The following is a 12,104-nucleotide window of genomic DNA, read 5'->3' on the forward strand; positions in this document are numbered from 1 at the left end:
CCGATGATACGAAACTGAGAAACTGTAACAATTGAAAAGTGTAAAAGTGAGAAAAAGTATGAATGGTGGGGAATACCTCCGTGTAGGGGGTATTTCCTTTTAATATATATATTAAAAAAGTGCTTAGCAGAGCGCGCTACAACGCCAGGGGTTCCGGGTTCGAGTCCCGGGTAAGGCATGGGTATTTGTGTTTGTCCAGATGATAAGAAACAAAGAAAATGTAACAATTGAAAAGCGTAAAAGTGTGAACAAGTGTGAATGGGGGGGGGATACCTCCGTGTAAGGGGTATTCCCTTTTCATTAAAGAAAAAAAATAGTGGTAACGTCGTCGCCTTGTAACCAAGGGGTCCCGGGTTCGATACCTGGTGGAAGCACATGGCACAATGGTTCGGATTCTACTTTAAACTGTAGGTCCAGTCCCGATTAGCCTTTCTGTGCATAAAGTGGACTTAAAATTCAACAACAATACATCCAAAAAAGGCTATCCTACTTATTTTTAACACTCTTTCGAAATCCAGCATTACTTTCATTTTTCAATGTATTGAAGCTTAATATTTTTTTTGTTTTAAAAGTACTCCAGATTACATTACTAAAATACCGATTCAGATATATATTTGTAAAAATATCGTGATAAGAGAACTGTTTTCGATAATTTCTTTGAGTGAGAAATTTATGAAAATATTGTAAACCTTACGAGGAAAATTGCGGGCTTCGTTTGCTTTTCCATATTAATTAAATTATTTGCTTATCCTTAAAACAGCTGGCAGGGCCGCCGTTAGGAAGCGTTAGGCCCTGTGCAAACTATACCCGCGAGGCTCTCATATTTTGAAAAATTATATTGTATAAACCTTCAATTCCTCGTAAAATTCTACACTAATATCAACATGGTTATTAATATTGCATAATTTTTACCCCACCTTCAACATAAGGATTCCCCTTGAGCCACGAACGAAATTTGGCAGCGTGTTGAGGACATCAAGACAAATAACTTTCTTTAATAACTTTTTGCTACTTTAGGATCTGTTTCAAACATCTATCAGCCTTCGAAAAACATATTTTATCCTGTATGTATGTAGCCATGCTCTACAGATTCATCGTTACAAACATACATGAGAGCCGCGGTAGAAAAGTTAGTAGGGCATCTGACTGCCACGGAGGCCCGGTTTAGATTGCCGAGGTGTGTGTTCTAGAGTTGGTACGAGAGAATGGTATTCCCCAGTAAAGTCCCTTTGCTTATGCAAAGAATCCCTCCAGCTATTCCCAAGACTGGAACAACATTCCCCAACTAACATATTCCACTACAAACGCTATTCTTTACACATGTGTTGTGAAAGTATAAATACTTGGTATGGTATAGTTGAGGGAAATTATTTTTAGAGAGCACAATGTAGCTTACTTCTCACATAAAATGTGTCCCTCACATTTCGTGTAGCAGTCCTCAATGCCAAGGGTGGCCGTTCCCTCCTACCCAAAGCCAATAGCGTTCACCCACATAATGCATAATCCTCATAAAGCATTTAATGAATAACTGAAATCACTTTCATTAGCTTTACACTTTAATTGATCTACCTTCTCCCGAAATTCTTCATTCTTTTCAAATAACCGTCTAAATATGGTGTATCGGGTAGTCAAAGTCTCTTGAAACCAGCTAAAGTTAATGGATTTCTAACGATATAGTATATTCTGATTTCCCCCTACCTCATTGCACATATTGCAACATGATGTAAACGATTTTTTTTTTTACACATTACAATATTATATATATTCAAGAAAAATGTATACATGTTGAAGTTTATATTATTTTGAGAAAAAATCTCCTCCAAATATTTTGATGATACGGTTCGCGCCATTATCAGCCCCTCTTTGTGTGAGCCCTGGTCAATCCCATAATCGAAGTCAAATTGTGACGCCACATAAGTTTCTGCCAATCTGTGAAAATTTTCCTACGTGAAGAATTTCAGTTAACTGCTCCTGAAGCATTGGGACATTATAAAAATTAGGACATACATTTGCTCCCCTAAGAGCAAAACATTAGCAACCATAGGGCAAGGTTCTTCGACCTCTACTTCCCCCGAAGCGGGATGGGACTACATAGGGATGGAGATACCAGAGGAACAATTCACCCTCATCCGCTCTTCAAATACCACCCCGGAGTTAGCCTTTTTGGGTTCACTGGCATAGTGGTAAAATCCGCGAAATCTTCCCCGCCCCTTCTCTGGGTTTCAAGGAAGTAGAAATAAAAGTATCACTAATTCTTTATTTATATTTAGCTACGGATCCGTTTCACACAAAAGGCAACATGCCGACCGGGACAAGTTTCCCTACCACGGTCTATCCTCTTCTTGATATCTGTTCTCAATTTGCCTACATCTTAAATTCCCCATCCTCAAATTTGGGACCTGGGAAGCTGGGTTTCAACGCAAAGAATCACAACGATGCCTGCCTGCACTCTGTCGAACAATAAAGTTTATGACAGGGAATCGGTAGAAAGTTGGGATCACAAACAAGAAACTCCACTGTGTTGGTGATGCTGAAATTTTCTTTTCACAGCAACATTTTATTTTCTTCCTTCCATTCATCCTTGCGCAAAACTATGTGAAGGTAGTCACTATCATTGTTTACTGTAGGTCTTCGTCCAGCCATGCTGGGGACAATCGTCATAAAATTCTTGCTCGTACAAAGAGTTCTTTCATTGCGACCCCTCTTCTCAAAATCAACACACCCTCGCCCCCCTCAAGTATACTGATTGCAAACTCCAAAGATTTCGCACTAACAAGCTAAAAATTGACTCTTTGATTGGTTGATTGAATTGGTGTTTTAAGTCAACTTTATGCACAGTAAGGCTAATCGACACTGGACCTACAGTTTAAAGTTGGATCAGAACCACTAGGTGCCTCCACCGGCTATTGAACCCATGACCTCTTGATTAAAAGGCGACGACACTACCTACCACCATGCCATCGGGGAGGCACAAATAGTTAAGGCCGAATCACACGGAACTGGATATTCAGTTAGTTGGCGCTGAACTGACTACCTGCAAGGATGTGATGTCTACCTGGCTGGCTGTTTGACTGGGTTGGAGGAATAGGACATGTTCTAATTGCTACTGGCTTTCCTCAACTGGATTCTGTGGAACAGCCAATCAGAGCAAAGTTAGTCCATGTGAAGATAATCTGTGAGTCTGCAAAGGGGAGTTATTGGTCTGTGGTTTCCGAGTGCTGCCTGTTTATGTTATAGTTTCTCCGTTTCTCGATAAAAAAAAGTAAAGAGATGAGGTGCACTGCATTCGTGTTCAGTTCATTAATATTTAGGCATTTATGCAAAGCGATGAGAATTGTACGTGACTTTTTTTAATGAGTCCTGCGATACGCATTGATTACCATTTTCTTTCGAGCCAATTTCTAGTCTATACTTTTCTTTTTTAATTTTTAATAAAAGGACAAAGCAGTTTTCTTCAAATTGCTCGTCTACCATACCATTATGAATTATGGGAACAAAAGTCTATCGACATGTACGGTAACAAAACAACTAACAAGTATCGTGTGAGGCAAAAACAAGCAAATAGGTAGCCAGTCCAGCGCCAACTAGGGCATTCCTACTGGAAACCAGTTCCGTGTGATTCGGGCTTTAGATACTGTTCGTTGACGTGAATAACATATCTTGCCTGAAATCAAAGGAGTAAGAAGAATCATGAGACAGACTACAAGCGGCATCTGGGGCTTGGAAATGAACACTCAGTAATAAATGCAACCTTCCGTAGCTGAGCTCTACGACGAGCGGCACGTGTCGTTTGTCGCTTGCGTGTCGCTCAGACTTGGCCGTTTTCTAATAGTTATAATGTATCGTGTTACCTCTGTCTATTAGTAGCGCATGGGAGGAAAATGTCCGCTTATAGACTAAATGAGATTGTGTCGGTTGTCGCTTCGGTACGATACTCCCGTGTCGCTTGGAAATTCCACCAATCGAACGCAGGCTTGTGCAGTCTCTCGTGCCGCTACGGTGTGCAATGTTGCTGTTGATGGGCTCGTTCCCAAATGTCGCTTGTTGCTTCGGTGTTAAATCTACCTTACATGAAATATTTCGAACCGAAGCGACTCAACAAACTGGTCGTGCCGATTGTCGCTTGCGTTTTGTACGGATTAGGCCGTTTTTTTAATACCGTGTGTTGTGTTCTCTGACTGTTGTTTGTGCATGCGCGGGGAAAGTTGTTTATAAACTGAAGAGGCCCGTGTCGCTTGTCAGTTCAGTGTGAAACTATCGCGTCGCTTGTCACTTCGCTCTGAACGCTCACTTTAACAGGCTCTTGGAAACGAAACTATACTAAATGTAACCTTCCGAACCGAAGCAATAATACAAGCTGAACGTGTAGCTGAAACTCGGTCGTTTTCTTAACATCTTGCGGTGTCCCGCCTCGGCCTGTTGCTGGTGCATGTGCTGGTGTATGTGCGGAAGGGGTTCGTTCGTGTCGCCCGTAACTTTGTAAGATTACAACCCCACCGTGCGAATTCTCTCCTGTCGCGTGTTTCTTCGGTGTGAAAGCTCCCTTAGTGTACGGTGGATAAAGAGTGGATGGACGTCAGAAATACAAGGCAGATTCCATAAACTATGTAGCTATTAGTAATGATAAACAAACTTTACTTTAGACTAAATATTAATGTCCTTGTAGTTAAGAAACGTTATTTATTCTGACTGTACAGTGAACAAAATGTTTTAAAGGTTTAACCCACTTTAGGGAATAATGTTTTTCCCACTCTTAACTTTTGTTGGCATGATATCCTACATTAATTTTACGAGACGAGACGAGACGGGACGAAACAAACGAATATTTTCGAGACGAGACACGGGACGAGAAGAGACAGGCCAAAGTCTCGTCCCGTCTCGTCTCGTGGTCAACACTTTCAGAAACAGTGTAAAAGGCCCGCTCTTCTCAAAAAGCTAAAAACATTTGGTAAAACACTGTCATCATCTCCAAACATGTATGATAAATCGTTGGAAAGGTTGAAACTTTTTCGGAAAAAATTAAAATCGGACATTTGAAGAAAGCGAATTTAAAACTTTGATGGAACTAAAATCCATCAACTCTTGAAGACCAGTTTTAGCCTCTTCCAACAGTTCTATGTATGAAATATACTATTAGAAATAAAGAAACGACCCAAGAAGGAAATCATCTTCATTAGCAGCTACATTCACGAGAAAATAATTAAAAGTTACTCTCATCATCGTGAAGCTTCAACTTATAGTTGGAATTTTTTCCACAAAATGTAGAGGAATATGCATCTCATAACTAGTTGTTTTATTTTAATGATGATGTTGGTTATTAGTAGAAAAAATATACTTATTTTAAACTAAAACTGGGAGCATATCACGTGTTCATGCTAATTTTCAAGTTGTACGTTCCCATTTTTAATGTCAGCACTTTCAAGGAGTGGGATTTATTTTTTAATACATGAATTTTTGTATCCATAATGTTTTAGCATTTCCATCATTCAGTTAACGTCTCTACAGTAGATTAATATCAAACTAAGTTGTGTAGCTCTTTAACCACACAGATTTGACACTCATAACTGACACTCGATATTAGTACAGTTTTAGAAAAGGAGAAATTCGGTGGAGAGTAAAGTTCCGCTACTGAATCTTTCAGCAAGTCCAAATGACGACACCACCCCCATCTGTTGGTTTTATCGGAACTTCATTGTGTATATTGAAGATTCTCAGTTATGAACATTGTAATGCGAACTCATATTCATTGTAAATTTGCCTTCTACATAATTATTAATTAACAAAATATCGACAAATCTGCAGATATGTACAAATGGAACTACGTGTGATATACCATTGCACAACGTTTGTTCTTCATCCTCCACATTTGAGAGGTACAGAGAAGAAAGAAGCGATTGTGTGTCTTGCTAAGGAAAATGGAGATGAATCGTTGTTTCATGCATCTTCTATTTTTGTATCCAATTATCTAACAAGTTGGAACCAGTGGCGTCGTCTGAAGGGGGACAGAATGTCGAACGCCCTCTATTACACCGTATTTATTTATTTATTTATTTATTTGTTTGCTTCCTACAGAGAGAATCTCCAATTACAGGAAAGCTTACATAAATTCAAATAATAAACATATAAAAGTGTAGATTACATATAAACACATACGCACACAAACGTATTTATACACACAAGATAATAAGTGAAGTACTACAGGACATATATCCAACCATATACACATATATTCATAGTTCAAAACATAGCCTTTATATAGTATTAAACGGCAAAAAATAATTTTAAAAAAATGAAAATAGCATAGAAGGTAAAATACTTTCAGAATAAAGAAAAATAATGCACAGTACAGTAGAAAATAGAAAATAATGCACAGTAGAATGGATTCACATATAGTCTTTTTCAAAAATTGGTTTTAATGTTTTTAGATATAAGGAAAGTGGTAGACTGAAATCCAGATTTTCATGTTTTGTAGAAATATTATTATATTTAGAACAAAGTCTGAATATAGGTGATGATTTGTATTTTTCTGTTCTCGGGATATCACAGAGGAAAAGGTGTCGCATCCGAAGATTAGATTTTCTAGTATTAAATTTAAACTGATGAAGAAAGTTACTATTATCCAGAATTCCATTTACTGTTTTGTAAAGAAATATTTGTTGTGCTAATTCTCTCCTGCTACTGAGGCTTACATAACAAAACTCTTTCAATAAATACTTATAAGATAATTTCATCTGGTAAGCAGATACTTGGTTCTTCTTGTAGTATAAGTACCGTAGAAATCTTTTTTGAATTTGCTCTATTCTATTTTTATGAGATATATACCCAGGAGACCATACAACCGACGCATATTCGAGTTTACTTCTTATCATACTGTTATACAATAGCATAATAACATTTAAATTATTTAGGCTCTTTGAGCTTCTTATGAGAAATCCTAGTCGTCTATATGCATCCTTAACAATATTCGAAATATGTTCCTCAAAGGATAAATTACAATCAATAACAACACCAAGATCTTTGACAGAGTACACTTTTTCCAGCTTTTCATTATTAATTCTGTATGAATACTCATATGGGTGTTTATTAATCGAAAATACCATAAAGCTACATTTTTTAATATTAAACCTTAGATCGTTATCCATACTCCAATCATAGAGTACATTTATATCATTCTGAAGATCTAACATATCTTGAGTACAATTAATTTCTTTATACAGTTTAACATCGTCTGCGTACATGAGAAGTTTGGAGTGCTGAAGTTTATGTGGCAAATCGTTTATAAATATAATAAACAGAAGTGGACCAAGGTTCGAACCTTGGGGGACTCCAGAATTTACAATATATTGATGCGAATCTGACTGTTTGTAAGCCACATATTGTTTCCTATTGTGAAGATACGAAATAATAAGAGATAACATGTCACTCGTAAAACCAAAGTTTGCAAGTTTACATAGTAATACATCGTGATTTAATTTATCAAAAGCTTTGGAGAAATCCATGTAAATAGTGTGAACACTTGACCGATTATGAATTGCATTATAAAGATCTTGAATGAAATTTACTAAATTTGTGACAGTGGATCTATGAGGAAAGAATCCATGTTGGTTACTATTTATGTAACTTTTTACATGATTAAAAATTCTAGTATATAGAATTTGTTCTAGTACTTTAATTGGAGCACTGAGGATTGCAACTGGTCTATAATTTTCCATGTTACTACTATCTCCAGATTTCAAAATTGGGCACACGCGTGTTAATTTCCACATATTTGGAAAGGTATGTAATTCCAATATTAAATTAAATATCACCAGTAAAGGTTTTTTCAAGACCTCGGCACATCCCTTTAATACGTAAGGCGGTATGCCATCTGGACCTGCTGCTTTTTTAGGTTTCAATTTCTTGATAGCATTATTAAACTCGCATTCAGTAATTCTTTCAATACATAATGAATGTGGAACTCTTAGCTCATCATTTCCTGATACTCTATATGAACTAGGGGAATCCGCATAAACAGATTTAAAGTAGTGTGCAAAGGTATCTGCAATATCCTTACTAGTATCGAAAACTTTCCCATTGAAAACCATAGGACTATTACTGTGTCTATTTTTATCCCTTTTGTTTCGAACAAATTTCCAAAAAGAGCGTGAATCATGTTTAATATTCTCCTCCATCTCCTTAGTGTAATTAAAATAAGCTTTATTTATCAACGATTTTGACTTTTTCCTGGTTTCCTCATACAATAATTTACTGTCCTCTGCATGTTTCATACGTTTTCTGTGATACTCTTTTAACTTCAATATCTCCACAATTTCTTTCGTAAACCAGCAAGGGTATTTATTATTTACATAAGCTTTCTTTTTTGGAATTGATGCTTCAAATACCGTATTTACTACATCATAAAATTGGCTTACTGCTTCCTCTACGTTTCTGAGACTACTCAAGAAGGTCCAGTCAGTGTTCCGAAATAACTCATAGATTTTCAGAAAGTTTGCTTTTCGAAAATTGTACACTAAAGTTTTATTATTTTTTAAAGTATTTGTTGGTCTTCTTATGCTCATATTAATTATTAAAGCAGGGTGATGCTTGTCCTCTTTAACAAGAGGTGCAACTTCTCTACAAACTGAAATGTTATTTTTGATGTTAGTTAAAATCAAGTCCAGTGTTCTATTATTACTATTTTTAATATTATTAATAGATTGTAAGTTAAGAAGACTTAAAAAGTCATCCAATACTCTATAACAACTTCCTCCATTTTGTAACCTATAATTTGAATCTACAATTAAAGGAAGGTTGAAGTCACCAACAATAATAAGATTATTGTTTTGAATTTCTTCATGGTCCTCAAATAAGCTATAAAAAGCTGCATATTTGTCTACCTTAGAACCAGGTGTAAAGTAGACAACAACAATAATATATATTATATTACATATGGTTACTTTTACACAACATAAATCAAGGTTGTCATCTAACTTTATGTGCTTAGAAATAATACCTTCCCTAACTGCAATGGCAACTCCTCCTCCCCTATTATTAACCGGTTTATCATGCCGAAGATAGAAGAAAAATAAGAAAAAGAATGCTCTTTAAGCCGAAATGTGCGCTCTTGTATGGTATTTAATTGAATGTATATTAATTTCACTTACCCTCAGAAAATTTCTCTGCTGCCACGCACTTCTTTTTTGAGCCGTGGCTGGTTGGAACTGCGTTTACTGTGTAAATGTGGTCCTCCCCGATGGCGTCATGGGCTCGTAATCAAGGAGTTTCTGGTTCGATAACCGTGGAGGCACATGCTGGTTCATATTCTACTTTAAACGTCTTACTCCCATTGACAGACGGAGAAATTGATCAAGATATTAAGACTTCCATGATACTAGAAACATTATTTCCGTACACAATTTTTTCTTTATGTCGGCAGTTGTTCCCGAGCAATATAGTTCACTATTTATCGAACGGTTGATTTTTGATGAGCAATCGATAACATTTTGTAGAATACAATACACCAAATTACGTTTGTAGCTTCTTTTGAATTCTGGAAATTCGAAGGTTTAACATACAGTATTAAATCGTTAACTTTCCACCGTTGGACTGCTAGAAGCACATAGACACTCATATCAATATACAGAAAAGCCTTGATTGAACTAACCTGGAAAAAAATCCAGATCGCAGTGAACTATTGTTAAGTCTTGTGGAAAATTTTATTCACAAAAGAGATTTGTGAATAGCGGTGATCAGAACGATATGTAGCTTCGTTACAGCTAGAGCTACATTCACCAAAACGAAGCTCGCTACGATATTCCTGTTCGCTACTCGCTACTTCCCTACTTTTACGCTACTTCTGCATAAAAAGCTTAAAACAATCACATGGATATTTAAAAGGGGAATAATATGAAAATGTGATATTTATCAATTTTATCTTCTTAGCTCTTAAACGGAATGTTAGTTTTGGGGGGGAAGGTGGTTGCTCGAACCTTGGGCATAGCTGGGGGATGCTTCTATGGTATAAAAGAAAAACGTGGAATGATGCTTTATGTGAGTTTTCCTGTTCGGAATGCTTGCCTGCGGACACAGTGGAAATTTTGTCACCTTGTAATCAAAGGGCCCCAGTTCGATACACGGCGGAGGCACATAGTGGTTCGAATCCAGTCTAGATTAGCTTATCTGTGCATAAAATGGATTCAAAACAAGAACTAGGAAAGAAGCCCAGTTGGGAGGATGAAATCTTCCTGCTCCTCCATTAACCACGTTGCTCATCATCATTCATCTTCCCCTCATTCTCACAATTAACCAAAAGTAGAAGAAAGCGACTCTAAATAAGAGAATTACTAAATAAACCATTCATCCTCATTGCCATGATTAGCGAAAGTTACGGAAAGCGACGTAAAAATAGGAGAATACATACACTTCGAAACTGTATATTAACTAAAGAAAATTGTCATTTCTGCAGGAAATTTGATAACTCGTACATACATTTTAGAGTATCATAAAATATATTAAAGAAACTGACGTGTAAACCCGAGTGTTATAAACGTATTGTAATTTTAAAATTTATGAACAAATAGACGAAAATAATTTTAATTCTAGAAAGTGTGTGTCTATCGTTCGTGTAACAATAATTTATTGCTGGTGAGATCATATACACTGACAATGATCAATGAAGTTAACGTTACTGAACCAATGATTGCTTGCTCATTGCAGTGGAAAATGGATCGCTCGTTTATGTACTGGAAGTTGTATTTTACACAGTAATTAATGGAATTTTGCTGTATCTTTTACACCATGGATATCCACAGGATTTTTTTTTCGGGGGTGGCCCAAACAAGGCATGTTTCTCCCCAAAATAGCGATGTAGCTTAAAAAAATTAGCTGTTAGTCGGAATATATTCATGTATGTCAGTTATTTGTCCTCCTCCGAGCGGGTTAAGGCGTTCACTCGTCTTGAGATCGTTCGCTGCGGGACGGCGTAGGTTCGAATCCGGCTCTGGTCGGAATTTATTCGGCCTACGTATAGGGCCGGTGGCAACCCACCATCGTGAGGAAATTGGGAAGCTCCGAGTGAGTGAGTGAGCGTAACCCGGTCGAGAAGACCTACAACAACGGCTGGGGGATTCGTCGGGCTGATCACCCGTCACCCCAATACTGGTCTAAGACCTCCACGCTATAACAGGTGACGGAGGAACAGTGTGGGAGGGAGACCAGCAGTCGGTAGGTAAGCCAAGGCCCGCCAAGGTGCTGTAGAGCTGTAGGGTTATGTTATGTCAGTTATTTATCTAGATACTAGAATTATTCATATACTCGTACTAATGAAATAAATCCCTCGGATATCTATATTCTGTGGCATCAAGATATTTATTATAATCTAGATTATCCGTATTTCCATGTAATATACTTTGTCTTTATGAACCTCCTGCAACGTAAGCGTTATTGTCGATTTTTTTACGATGTTGCCACATTCAAAAATTCCCTGAAAATGCTGAGAAGAAATGTAGGTGTAGCAAAATTTTCGCTACAACTACAGGTATTCTGTAGCTTCGCTACAGCTACAGCTACAATTTTCAAAATGTAGTGGCGCTACAGCTACAACTACAAATTTTGTAGCTAGCTACAGTAGAGACGCTACAAATAGCACGCTACTTCCGACCACTGCCTAGAAGTCGCGTGATAGAAAATTGACGTAAATAAAAATGCAGCAGAATATACGTACAGTGTTAGTGGTAAAATATGCAGATTCAATGCCCGGTAAAGACACATCACACAGTGGATCAGATAAAAAGATTAAAAGAATTACTGCATCGGCCGGGAATCGAACCCGGGCCGCCCGCGTGGCAGGCGAGCATTCTACCACTGAACCACCGATGCCTGAATATCTAAAGCGATAACATTTTATCTTGTCCTGATGCAGAAGAGCTTTCACAGGTGGTTGAATCCTTATCGTACTCGTCGAGGGAATCGTGAGCATCTTCAGTGGAGAAGGCAACCAAGTTCCGTTAAATGCCAACAGATGGCAGAAATGTGCTCTATTCGACAATTCGCTGAACAGTACAGCCGATCTACAGTAGTAAAGCTTCGTTTTTTAAATTCGTTTTTAAGTGGCTCATTAGACAATA

At 37.4% G+C, this 12,104-nt stretch overlaps 1 non-coding gene across 1 annotated transcript; it reads right to left on the reverse strand.

The window, feature by feature from the left end:
• Positions 1 to 11,785: 11,785 nt before the first annotated feature.
• On the reverse strand, positions 11,786 to 11,856 carry TRNAG-GCC (transfer RNA glycine (anticodon GCC)). The gene has a single exon. It is a non-coding gene; the product is annotated as a tRNA-Gly (tRNA).
• Positions 11,857 to 12,104: the final 248 nt, after the last annotated feature.

Source organism: Lepisma saccharinum, chromosome 25 (assembly GCF_977018435.1).
Source record: "Lepisma saccharinum chromosome 25, izLepSacc3.1, whole genome shotgun sequence".
NCBI lineage: Eukaryota > Metazoa > Arthropoda > Insecta > Zygentoma > Lepismatidae > Lepisma > Lepisma saccharinum.